The 12,363-nt window shown below is 50.9% G+C and overlaps 1 protein-coding gene across 4 annotated transcripts in view; it reads left to right on the forward strand.

Annotated features, from left to right (window-relative positions):
* Window positions 1-12,363, forward strand: part of DLGAP4 (DLG associated protein 4) — a 152,571-nt gene that overhangs the window by 58,741 nt on the left and 81,467 nt on the right. For all 4 annotated transcript variants that reach the window (XM_064465056.1, XM_064465060.1, XM_064465055.1 and 1 more), the window contains exon 2: window positions 8,516-8,608. The gene's annotated coding sequence lies outside the window, so the exon portion shown is untranslated. The remainder of the gene's footprint in view (window positions 1-8,515; window positions 8,609-12,363) is intronic.

The raw sequence follows: 12,363 nt of genomic DNA on the forward strand, positions 1-12,363 counted from the left end.
AGGAAGTGTCCCTGCCTCAGTGGCACCCAGTTAGGTGATGCAGATTATCCCAGTTGCCAGGAGCTTTGCTGGAGCGCTCAGCAGCACAGAGGGTAGCCAGAGCTGGTGAAGGGGCAAGACTAAGGGGTTCTCGGCAGGAGCAATGCAAGTGTTGGGCTTTCTGATACGAGCGGTTGTGTGTCAGACCTGGTTTAGGGATTTTTTTGCTGAGATTTTGCGTGGCGCTATCAGGTTGTGTTCAGCCCCAGAGAGAGATGCTGCTCTTTATCTCTTGACAGCCTGAGCAGACAAGCAGTGTCACGTAGGGAGAGCAAGGAGCAGTGGCAAGGACATGATCGTTCAGGTCTTCTCTACCACGGGAGAGTAGGTCTTCCTCCCTCAGTGAGCATGGTCAGAACATGGGCACTTTGCAGCAGGAAACCCCTTCAGACCCCAACCAGGAAGAGGATCCCCTGTTCCCTGGGTGAGGAGAGCAGTGAAAACAAACCCTGCAGGCTGGGAACAGGCTGGGCAGCAGAGGAGGTGGCTCCAAGCCAGCTCCTCTGGTCTTCTCTTCACTCTGTAGCCACATTTCAGCTGACTGATCATCCCACCTGTGTAATCAAACCCTGCATCCACTGAATTTGCATGATTGGCCGAAGGTTAGAATAAGAGCCAGCAGAGACAGTGAGTATGTGCCAATTCATGGCTGAATGCGAGTGCAGCTGTAGGCACTGGGGAATCTGCCTTTCTTTGGCTTTAGGTCAGTGTGCCTCCATCCTTTTCCACAGTCATGCATAACCTTCTTGGAAAACCTATTTCCAGGTGCACAGGTTTCACCTTATCCTCTCTCCGCTGGCTCAAGCCTGGTCCTGCTGCACTGGTGAGCAGCTAGTGCGGATCCCTTTCTCAGCCTGGTCCATCAGCAAGAGGCTGAAGGCAGCTGTTTGTTTTCCTTGCATGCTCGGTGTTACTGCTGGCAGTGTTCACACCTTCCTTCTAGGCCAGTCGGATGGTAGCTTGGAAGGAACGTGGAGTTCCTTGGAAGAGGTGATGTCCAGGTGCCAGAGCATCACGAGCAATGTTCTCCCATGGGGCCAGACACTCTCTCCCCTGGCCTCAGCTCAGGCTTTAGGGGAGGAAAAAACCTGCAGGAAGGGTGGAAACTATCACGGGAAAGCATTTACCGCAGGAGAAAAGCTGAGAAGCTCCCACTGGCATTGAGGTGCTGTCTGCAGGGTGGACAGGTCAGCAGGGGTCACTTGCGGTAGTGGCCTGTCTGTGGCCCATGCCAGGTTCGTAGGAGAGAGCCAACAGACTGGGCAAGTGCAGGTGGGGTTTCTCCTCCCACTCCCTGAAATAAATTGTACCTGCATCCATGCATTTCTCAGCCCTTCACAGACTTTATCCCACGCTGCTGGCTGCTGCACAAAGCAGGGAGCCCACCCTAGGACCAACGAGCAGGGTGACCCCAGACCTCTCCACAACACCTAGCTGGAGCAGGGGTGTTCTGCACTGTCTTACCTGGCCCAATAGAGGGTCTGGCATTTGCCCCCTCCTGTCCATGGGACTGAGCGGTACCAGGATGACTTGTCCATCTGATGCTGTTCTGTGCCTGTGGCAGTCCCGTTGCAATTTTTAAGAAAAAAAAAAATGCCGTAGATCTGGTCTGTCTCCTGGAAGACATAAGCATGAAAACAGGGGCCCTGAACAGGTGCAAGTGTCCCATTTATCACAGTGCCCCAAAACAGAGGTACAGTCACTTTTAGAAAGATAATAGCAACTGAGGAAGAAATCCCTGAATTTCCTTATCCTTCAGGTCTCAGAACTGCATTTGAACTAAACATCTTGGGCAAAACCTTGCAGGTGACTTGAACCAGCCTATGATGGCAAATGCACCACTACGCTCAGCAGTCCTTTTAATGGCTGATCACTTTTGTTTGTTAAAAATAAAACCTTCCTTTGTTTGTGGTCTAGATTGAGCCATCTTCAGCTGCCAGCCCCTGGATGCCCATGGGGTCCTGGATGCAGCGCTGAAGGGCCCTCTGTTGTCAGCCTTTTTAGGACTGGTGTTCTGCAGTTAAGTTGCTTGTGTTCCAAGTGTGAGCCGTGTCGTGCAGTCTTTGTGGCTCTTCTCTAAACCATCTCCAGTTTATCGACATCCTCACAGATACTGAGCTGCCAGAAGAGGACCTCTTTTCTAGTAAGGTACTGTCCATGCCACACACAGGCTGGCCCTGTTTCTACTGCAGTGTTCTTCACTGATCAAGGCAGAGTCTCATTTTAAACATCATTTTGTACAGATGTCTTATGTCCAGCTGTTTAGCCACCAGGTCCCTCAAGTCCGTCTTGGGGTCATACTAGGATACAGTTCTCAGCACAAGTCTCTCCCTTTAAGTTCCTGATAACAAGGCAACCTCTTTTCCATGCATATCACAACCCTTGCAGAGAAGGCTGTCAGGCTTGCCAGGATGAGCTGGTGAGTTGTGGAAGGCCCCATACATTCTTCATCTTCTGCTTCCTCTGCTAGGACAGAGATCTGTAATTTTACAGGTAGATATGACTCAAAAAGCTGACCTTGCCCACCATGACATTGTGTCCCTCTTTGTACCCTCATTCCTCCCTAAAAAAGTGTTGAATTTAACATTTGCGGATTTTAAAAGTCCGATTATGTGACACTCCTAGCCAGGTTTCAGGAGCATAACTAGGTCAAATTCATGTCCATACATGAGCAGGCTCCCTCGCATCGGTGTGAAGGCAATTAAAGAATTTCTTCTCTTCAAGTCCCTTGCTGTCTGGACCAATTTTATTCTCAACATCATGATGTCATGCTAATGAAGGCTTCCCTCCTACTTGCCCTTCTCCTTCATTGTTTCATATCCTACTGGGTCTGTCCCACACCCTCCTTGCTCCCCATACCCTCAGAGAAAGGTCTTCCATCATAACAGCATCTCCTGGACTGCTGCACCAGCCTGGACTGTGCCAGCTCACCCCCTCATGCTGCCAGCTGGGCACTGCCTTCTTGCAGAGGCACGCAGAAAACGCAGCAGAGCCTCCAGCGTGCCCGGCCCACCGCTGTCCTCTGCACGCCCAGGAGCTCTTGCCTATGAGGTACATCATCAGTGCGGATTAGTGAATCCCTCCTCAGCAATTACAGGCTACTCAGCCTTGTGGGCGCTCGGAGTATCTGGGCCCTGGAGAGGGAACGCTGTCAGTGGGATCCTCAGGAAGAGCATCCATCAGTAAGAGCTGGGTGTCGCTGCGAGCATGATCACCTCGCTGCATGGACTGGATCTTTTGTCTCAGCCTCTTGCCTACGTCAACTACCACAAATCTTGGGCAAGATTAGTGTGCATTGTCATTGTGTTCAGAGTACCTTCCTGTTGGGAGAGCTGGAAGAGGAACAGCACACGCGATGTGCTGTAATCTTGTTTCCCTCCTCCCATGACCCAAACACAACTCTTCTGCCGACAAGTCATCTGTGCGAGGACCTCTGCAGGGTGCCAGCCTTCTGGTCTTGGAGAGAGAAACACGTTCCTAGTGATTCAGCAAGACTTCGCCACACTTCCCACCTTTATGGGACTGTTTCCTCTGGTGCTTTCACACATGTATTTTTCCATTCATACCCCCTTCAGAGGAATCTTAATACTGGCTACAAGTCTCTTATGGACAGCCATATCTCATCTGTGCTTGCCACTCCCTCCACAGCATTCTTTTTTCCTTTCTCAAATGTGAGTCAGTGATAGCTCTCAAAGCGGGCCCCAAGCATCCTTCATACAAAATTTAATTCTTTCTGGGAGACCCAAAGGAGCTCAATGTATTTGGTTTATCCAGATAAATGGTTATGAGATTAGAGGTACAAGAACACACATATATTTATTTTCATTATTTCTGTTGCTGAATTTGCACAGAATGATGCTAAGGCCTGTTTCATAAAAGAGAGCAGGCCAGGGGTTTGTAATGGCTATACCTGAACTTACAGTCTCTAAATCTATGTATTAGAAGGAACTCAGGTTAGGGTTGATAGCAGGAGGAGGGGAACATTGCATTCAATAGCACTTGCCATCACTGGGAGCTTGCATGCCTGGCTGTGCTCTTCACCCATTTCTTACTGCCCCTGTGCTGGAGCTGCTCGTCCCTTCCATCCCTGTGGTCATCCCTACAGGGCTCACAGGATCTTCACTCAGGCTCACAGCCTTTCTCCCATACCAGAGCTCTGGAGCTGACATGGAGCCAGCTGTGAAGTAGAGAAGCCCAGGCCGGTCACTTTGCTGGTTCCCTGACACCAGGATTTCATTTCTTCTCGGGTTTAACAAGAAGCAGACATGGGCAGTCTGCTGAGGGTCTTTAAAGTTTGGAAGAGAAGCAGAAAGTCCCTGCAGCGGGAGGTGAGGGACCAGCCGGGGAGGGACCTCCCTTCCTCACACAGACCCAACCCAAAATTCTGCTTTGTAAGCCTACAACATTTCACAGTATTTTTACTAAAATTAAATCCCAGCACTGTCTGCACCTTTACAGGAATGCCTGCCACGAGTGCTCTCCTTGCCTTGCTCTGCTCCACTTGTGGCAACACCAGTTGTCATGGTTTTAGCTGGGATAGAGTTAATTTTCTTCCCTGCAGCTGGCACGGTGCCGTGCTTTGGACCTAGTATGAAAACAATGCTGATAACACACAGATGTTTTGGCTGTTGCTGGGCAGTGCTTGTACTAGTCAAGGACTTTTCCAGCTTCCCAGGCTCTGCCAGGGGCACAAGCAGCCGGGAGGGGAGGGGGCACAGCCAAGAGAGCAGATTCCCACTGGCCAGAGGGACATTCCATATCATGTAACGTCATGCCCAGTCTCTCCACTGCTCAGTCATGACTGAAAACCTCATCAACTTTGCCTGGAGACCCCAACAGGCAATAGGATCCTTTACTCAGGGTTGCCCCTGTCTGTCATTTAGCTGCAGTCATCTCTGAGGTGGCAATACCAGGGATCATGAAAGCCGGATAAGTCTCTTCGAGGTCTTCTCCAGCCACACTTCAAGTCCAACAGAACCACATGGGCTACAGAAGGACAGGCTGTGGCCTCTCCTAGACCAAGGCTTGGAGGAACAATAATCACGAGATGATTCTCCAATGAGGTTGGGCTGCAGAGCATCTGAGACCCTAGTTCACCAAAAGTGTCTTGAATCATGCAGGGAAGGGACATCAGTTCATCAGCAAGACAGACCTGAGTGAAACAGCAGCATGGGAGCATGCAGACCACCCTGGCAGGACCCTTGGCAGCTCCTCCAGGACCCCACGCCTTCATTGCCTGGAAGCTCAGGGGCCCCAGCTTGCCTGCTGCTCCTCACCATTCCCCCTGGTCTGCAATCCGCTTGCCTGCGGTTACACCACCTTTCATAGCAGTGTGTATCCTTCCACACGCTGTCTTCAATCCTACCCCCTCCACTCAGCAGCCATGACGTGAGCAAGCTGCTCCTGAGAATGGGAGAAAGAGGGGGATGATGGAGGTGGATCGCTGGTAGATAACGTAAAGTACTTGTGCTGGTGACAAAATTGTTCATTTGCCTTTCCTTGGGGCGTTGATGCTGATATTAATTAAAGGTAATTATAGCACTGCTTTCTCAGTGCAACCGTAGCATGCAAAGACAAAAGCAGTATTACAGACGAAAACATTTCTTTCTCCAGCGCTTCAATGGCATTTTTTATTTTGAGAAATCTGCTGGGTGGGTGGAGGCCTGGAGCCCAGGCACTGCTCCTCCCACCCGTCAGAGTCACTCTGTGCCCGGGGGTCCCAGGATCGGCACCGTTCCTAGAGGTACCCCGGGATACCCTGAGGGTGCTGGTGACAGACACAGACATGAAGGGTGACGGTAGTGCTGAACAGAGGCTTCCGTCACAAGTAGCTACTGGTGGTGATCCAGGATGCTGGGCACCAGCAGTGGATACCTGGGCACCGAGGAGGGGTGCTGAAAGCATTGCTAGCAGATGCTGATGACTTTCACGATGGACATTAGTAGCTCTAGTGACACGCAGGGTTACCCTTCATAACAGTACTGGTGGCATTAGAGCAGAACTTTGCTGCTGGATACTGGGCAGACTGATGCTGGGGGTGGCTGTAGGTAGCACTGGCCATGGATATTGGCCATGGATATTGGCCATGGATACTGGCCATGGATACTGGCTGTGCTAATGGCTGTTGCAGGCTCTATAGGTCTGGATTACTGGCTCAAACCTAACTCAACTCACTAGTGTCTAGAATTCACTTTTTATGTGGAGAGAGCTATGAAAGGGTTGGATGGTGTCAATGCAATTATTGTTGCGTGGCCATCTGCAGCACCCAGGCTCACCATACCTCATCTGTTATTGATGCTATACCTCGTGCTGGGAGCAGTGGCCTATTGGCAGCAACCTGCAACCTCGCTGACATTTCTGAGCTCAGGAATGTCTGAGTTTGGGATGTGGAATTTTCCCTTGTCTGCAAGAGCTGATGCCTCCAAAAAAGAGGCCTGTTTGGTTAGGTGGAAGTACGTGTGCTGTACCTCCTGGATAGAACGTCTGTCTGGTTTTCACAGCTGAGTACCCATCAGCAGCAAGAAACTCAAAAAGCAAGTGTTCTGGTGTAGAAAACAGGTGACCTCTGGGGACATATGTGACTGCCCTGTCTAAACAACAGCTGTCTCCTGCTTGGTTTTCCCAGGGCGTGTGCCTTTCCTTTAACCATTTCCTCTGCGTTGCTGGGGTTCAAGCGGTACGCAGTTAGTGGGAAGGTGAAGAGGGTTTGTACCAGATTTAGGAGGGCAGTCTTCTGATCCTTCCAGGCTTTCCATTATTCTGTCTGTTGGGATATCGACTGTGAGAGTCTCCAAACGCCTCTTGAACACCAAGTCCTCTTATTCTCTACCTGGACTGTATCTGTCCATCTATCTAGTCTTTATTCCTCAGGACAGATTATAAGAAGGGCCGTTGAGCATGTTTGGAAGGAAACACGGTGCCTCTGTCATAATCTAGGCATACATTGCACCTGGGATGTCTGTAAAGACCCCCCCAGACAGGAGTTAACCTGGGGAGAAAACTCCTCTTTTCTGGATGGTGGCAGGGTGAGAGAGGATCTCATGGGCACTGCAGTGCCTATCTCTCCTTTCTGGGGACAAAGGGCTGATGTCTTATCGCTGCCACTAGGGCACCAGTTAGGTCTTCCTCTGCCTCACCAGAGAGGGAGTCAAACCCACCACTCAGATCCAACTTTCGTAGAAAAATTGTCGAGGTTTGTATCCTTGTCCCAGCCTCCCATACGTCCTCCCAGTCAAGAAACTGCTGTTCGTCCGTTTTAAAGCCCCCTTGAGCTCTAGACAGGCCTTCTCAAGACCCAGATGGCCACCTCTGTCCAATTAGGAATGCAAAAAGTACCATCATAGGAAAGCTGACTCCTCACTTTGAGTTACCATGCCATTTCTATCCCTTGCTTCTCAGCAGCGAAAGGCTGAGCTGCCCGTATTGTCCCAGCACTATGCCTGCATCTTCCCAGTGCAGAAGAGCAAACACGCACACACACACACAAGCCTACCTTAGAAATTAATTGACGTAAAGCCAAAATAATATTTAAACTCACTGATAAAATAATTCAGGCTGTGTTCTCTGCTGTAATGTGTAGGGTTTTGAGGACATTAAGAAACATTGGGGGTTTCCCCCATATTTATTTACTTTACTTTTCATACCAGGAGCATTTTTTTCAGTCGTTTGCAGTGTAGCTGATGGTCAATGAAGAAAGAAGCACAACATTTTAGCTGCAATACAGTAGCACCTAGTGACCAGATGGAAAAGACTTACAGTGTGAGCTGCTCAAGCAGAATTTTAATGAGCAGCGTTGGTAGGTGGGGGTAAAATGCAGATTTTGGCAGGTGTATAGCTAGGACTCACCAAAGGTAACTGCCTTCCATCTGCCACCCTGGTCAGGGGGTTTATCCCCAGGATTGTCCTTCCTGCTTTACCAGACTGTTCTCCCAGGGCTCAGAGCAAAGCAAACAGCCCAGAAGATGAGGCACAGAGGGTTACAGAACCACGCCTGCTTAGGACAGTAGGCTCCTGGCATGGCCAGGAAACAAAGATGCAGCCATGGGCAGCAAGAGGGTTCCTTGAGGGATTATTTCATGACAAAGAAACAAGAGAAAGAAAGTCAAAGAGCACTTTCCCACAAAGGGGGTCACCCCAGCCCTGTGCCCCCGAGCAAGGAGCCTGGGCATTTTGCATGTTCTCCTCCCCACCTAGCTGATGTCCAGTCCATCCTTTCAGTGCAACACAGAGGGGCATGGGACCCACTTCCGCATCTTCCCACCCTCCTCCCATGGGTATTGCCTCTCCCTCTTTACACAGGATGCTTTCTAACATTTGCCTTGTGCCTTTGCTACGACTTAATGAAGACAACCTGGGTGTCAATCAGAGTTGTTGTGTCTTTACAGCATCACGGTTATGGCCTAAGACATTTGACAAGAAGACACCACTCTGCTCTTTGAGACCTGAGGCCATTTTCCCTTTTCTCTCTGCCTGGCAGGTCTTCATGAGGGACAGATCTGGAGCCAGAGGCACACGAGGTACACAGGATGCTGAATCTGGCCTAGTCCCCAAGCCCAGCAAGCTGTGAGAGGTACAGTATGGCTCAGAGGTTACTCTGGGGCTCTTCAGAAACAGCTGAGGTAGGGGGCGGGGTGGACAGACCCAGCTGTGTGCTTGTGGTATGAGGGGCAGCAGAGCAGGAGGGAGAGGGAGGCTGGGGCAGGGGAGCTGGAGAGGGTTTCAGTGACAACCCTCCCTCCATCTAGTAGTGAATCCCACAACATGCCCATCACTCAAAGTTATGAAATCTAATACCAATTGCTATAGTAACGTCACGCCTCCATGCTGACCTAGTTTGAGACAAAGGAAGTGCTCCCGCAGCTTTGAGCACACAGGATGCTGCAGACGAGCCTCAGTCTGTTCTCTGGGAAAGGCAGAGGGAGCTGCTGGGTCTTCCCCACCTGCTTTCCCTTGCCCCAGGACCCTCAGGCAACATGAGCTGATTTGTCTCAGGCACTAAGCAAATCCACTGCCGGAGAGCATCTCCATCCTGCATCCCAAACACAGGCAAGGCCCCACCTAGCAATGGGGACATCTGCCCTGGAGCAAAGCAACATCCTTGCAAAGCTGCAGAGGCCTGGTGGCGCAGCAGCAACAGCCGTCGCCTTTCGGAGCATCCTGTTACTGCTGTGCCACGAGCATCTAGGGCAAGGAGCCTGTCCCCACCCTCCCCGATCCCCACCTCCTCCTCGTCTGCGTAGTCCTTGGTCCTGGGACTGCTGCTCGCTATGATAACACAGTGAGACAGGAGGATCCGACTGGTGTTTTGGGACGGGATGACAGCACAGAAGGCCAAGCAGAGTGGCCTGCCTTCTTCTGTGTCACAAGTTTTCAGTGCGAGTGTGGACAACCTCCATCCCTGGGAGTCACAGCACAAGTAAGGTCAAGGGCAGCCATGTTAAGTGCTTTTCATTCTCTGCTCACTCCATGGAGGGCTTGGCAAACACACACAAAGCACTCATTGACCAGAAAAAGTCAGGTTTGGTCCCAAACGCTCTCATTAGCTGCTCTTCCAGACAAGCTGGAATACGCACCACGTTGTCACCAGCATGTGCCCCAGTGGCCAGTAAGAGAGCAGAGACTGCAGGTAGGTTTCCAAAGACAGTGGCCCTTGCTCACTGCCCTTGTCCTTCCACTCCATCTCATCAGTTCTCCTGCTTTCCTCCTGAAAACTGTCCCTTTCTTATCTTGCCCTCATTTGCCTCATTTGCCCTGCTTAATGCTTTGCATTTCCGTCTTCAGAGCAGATCCCATCTTCTGGAGAACTTTGAGAAACTTCTATTTAGGGACAAATAGGTTGTAAAGTTTCTGGGGTTTTGTTCCCTTGAGCGTTGATTATATTACCAGTGACATTTGCATGCAAGTAAGTTCTCTGTCTCTCTCAAGAGTTCATCTGCTCCTCCAGCTTTGTCATGTTGCAGCCAACGATTTTCACAGCTTTTGGTTGTGCTGCTACCAAAAGCAAAAACAAAATAAAAGTAGTATCTAAAGCATATAAGGATATAAGGAAGAAAATTTATTCTTCGTCTGTTCTGGGATGGCTGCAGTCAGACCTCGTCCCTCCCCATCACCCCAGTGGATATCAGCTGGCAGTCCCAGCAGAGACACCCTTTTGCCTGAAGAACAAGCAGGGGACCACAGGCATGCGCTGAGGCTCCTGGACTGTGGGGCACTATTCAGCTCCCACGAGGCCTCGGGAGCTGTATGCAGATTCCTCATTAAAAAGGCACTTACTCACTTAGTCACACTCCAGTTATTCACACATGAAGTAAGATGTGAGGAGGTCATTCCACCAGTGACATGGGACTCAGCAGCGTTTAGAAATCTGTGCTGCATGCTTTCTTGAGCTCACGCACCAGTTAGCCTATGCTGGGATTTGCTTCATCTAGCATTAGGTGCCTGGAAGTTGGATTTGTAGATGGGCTGGGCGAGCCCCTTGGGACACTTTCAGGCACCGGGACGGACTGGCCCTCGTAAAGCAATTCACCATCTCCTAAGGAGGTGTCCCAGGTAGATGAGACACATGACTCTCTGGCAGCCCCAGTCTCCCCTCCCGTGTCGTACAGAGAGTGAGGGGGAAAGGGTGGGGGTGCCTTGGTTCTCCCACTGATGTTACCACGTGTCTCAGTGGGAAAGTCTGGGTGAAATTAGCCCCATGGGTGTTCCTCAGGAGACCCTAGCTGAAGGTCTTCTCAGTAGCCCAGGACGGGCAGCATTGCCTGCTGCTCAGACCTCAGTACCCGCTCTGCCCCTGGGATGAAACTCCCCAGCAGCAGTGGGAAACTTCCCGGGGAGAAGCGAGCAGCAGAGGGAGGCTGGAGGAAGGTCTGTTGTATAATGAATTGTTCTAAGAAGAAGCCATCTATTTTTATTCCCTGCGATTAGATTCTGAACTCTTTGAATCATCATTAATGCAACGCCCTGGAAGCTGGCGGCCCCCCTTGCTGAATGCCACATGAAGTGTTCCTGCTAATTCAGGGAACATTTGAATTCATGCGTGTAGGCAGACCGACGTCACCTACGCCACAGTATACAATTTTTTAAGCTTCTTGCGGCAGGGTGAAGGGAGTCATTTTTCTTCTGCAGGTTGTGAATCATTTATTCCTTATCTAGCTAGTTATTAGCACACTGCTAGGTTTCTATATATAAAAGCCACCCATGTGTTTGCAGGCAGCTTGGATGGCTGGGCTGAGGTTTGCGTGGGAGATTATGGTACGTGGAGCCCTGGAAGAGCTGATCAGCAGAGCCCAGGACTAGTTGACTTCAAAGGGTGCCTGCAGCCCCATCGGTACAGGGGTTTCTTTCTTCTGGAGGACTTGTGCCCTGAGCAGCCCCATTTAAGGCTGCTGCTTCTCCTGATATTGCTACCTGCCGCTCCTGAGCACCACCTGAATGGCCTCCTGGCCTTCGAGGGCAGTCCTGCCTCACTAGCACCTGTCCCTCCCCAACTAGTCATGTTCAGGTGAACCCTGCTTCAGGTGTTATGATCTCAAGAGATGTCTTCCAACCTAAACAAGCCTGTGATTGTTATATAAATGCCAACCAAGAAGCCTGGCAAGAGGGTCTCTGGCTTCTTGCTGGCATCACCTGGACCAAGGTCCGGCTGTATGTCTGGTGCCTGGTGTTTTGCACAGGCGCAGTGATTTGGTGATGCATTATGTTCTTTAGATGGGACATGGCAGAGGTTAGGATGAGAGATCGGAGCTCTCCCTAGAGGTGGTAGGATCCTTCCTCCATTTAGCAAGGATGAAGGCCCCTGGGCTGACATGCAGTGTGGGGGCAGTAGATTTGGTGTTTCCACAGGGAAAAAACTTAGAAGCTGTTGGAAAGCTCTGCTGGTGAGAATGGCAGGAAATCTATGGCTGAGCTGTGAGGGGGAGGCAGAGAGGAGAGGGAAGCAAGGGAAGGGAAGAATGATGCTTTTGGCTGTGATTTTGGGAAGAAAGAAGAGCTCTTCAAGTGCCCATTTCTGGATCAAGGCATCAGTCAGTCAGGGCAGCCATGACTGCGTTTGCAGAGGAGGGCAACCAGGGAAATGACATAGACTTCTTGCATGGAAGATGTGTGCCAAGGGCGTGGTAAAAGCGAGGGAGGCAGCACAGAGCCTGCACCCACTGCTGGCCATGGGAGGTGAAATGCAGACACCGGGCCAGCACTTGCAGCTCCCCAGTTTCTACAGAAGCAGAAGCACCCAGGCGCAGACCGCAGTCCCTTGTGCCGTGAAAGCTGCAGAGGTAGGTCTGACCTCCCTCATGGCCACCTCCAGTGCCTGGCAGGGCAAGCCTG

This window comes from Phalacrocorax carbo, chromosome 14, assembly GCF_963921805.1.
Source record: "Phalacrocorax carbo chromosome 14, bPhaCar2.1, whole genome shotgun sequence".
In the NCBI taxonomy this organism is placed as follows: Eukaryota; Metazoa; Chordata; class Aves; order Suliformes; family Phalacrocoracidae; genus Phalacrocorax; species Phalacrocorax carbo.